This window comes from Vanessa atalanta, chromosome 15 (genome assembly GCF_905147765.1).
Source record: "Vanessa atalanta chromosome 15, ilVanAtal1.2, whole genome shotgun sequence".
NCBI classification, from domain to species: domain Eukaryota; kingdom Metazoa; phylum Arthropoda; class Insecta; order Lepidoptera; family Nymphalidae; genus Vanessa; species Vanessa atalanta.
In genome coordinates, this window is record NC_061885.1 from 8,665,769 (window position 1) to 8,667,009 (window position 1,241).

Genomic DNA, 1,241 nt, shown 5'->3' on the forward strand with positions numbered 1-1,241 from the left:
GAAAATACTAAATTAACCTAAAAATAACTAGAAATATGTCAAAGCTTTATTAAACAAAGAGGAAATTGTGAAAATAATCTTGGTAAATGCTTATGGCTTCCAAATATAAAGTAATCCTTCTAAGAAGTTGCTATCTGAACTTAGCAACTGAAGCGCAGATAATTGAGTTAGAGCATTATGGCATTATGCTTAAACTCGTTGCATACTATAAGAGAGATTTTCGAGACTTATCTATTACAAGATAAATGAACGTCATGGTATTTTATGTAAACTTTTTGACGTAATTATTCCCTAGGAAACATTATTTATATTCTCTTATATGTAATTACTTCCACTTGAATCGTGAATTTCTAAACATTACCACTACGACGTTTTTTTTCTTTATGCCAAATTCTAATTGTAATTATTCAAGTTCGATGTTATGGGCGCTGCGACAAACAAACAAATAAAAATCAGCTTTGATTCTTTAATTTTTGTAAAACTCTTAATGCTTAAATAATCCATTATCTAAAATATCACAGTACTTACGAGACATCAAATTTCATTTCATATCGTAATATCACAAATTGCTACTAAAAATACAAGCTTTGTTTAAAATAATTTAAATTACATAAGGTCACTAACGCCCATAGACATTGGTGCTGTAAGAAATATTAAGCATTCCTAAAACTACCAACAGCCTTGAGAACTAAGATATTATGTCCCTCGTGATTATATTCACACCGGCACAATCACCCTTCAAGCCAGAACACATCAATACTAAACATTGCTATTCGGCGCTAGAATATCCGATGACTGTATACCTGTACCCAGACCCAGCGCAAAGCCCTACCAAGTAGTCTGAAATATAAACGAAATTCACAACGTTATATCGATGTAATGTTACCATAAAGAAAATAAAATCTTACAACTATACGTAACATGATAGCTATAATAAATTTCAGCACTCTATCGAAATTCTATATGCAAATGGCCGACGTAAAATCGCAAGGGTACGATGTGGAGAAGAAAAAACAAAGTTGTGTTCGATATTCAAATGTATTGAAACCGAATGTATAATAATAGAAAAATATAATAATATTCGGTCAGTTGTTTGAGTTGAAAAATGAATACAATTAATATTTCCCGTTTTAAAAGATACCTAAACAAAGGAATAGTCGATTTCAAATATGAACCCTCTTTAAAGTGTTCCAGTATCTGCTTCATACCAGACGCATAAATTAACATAACATTTTTATTCT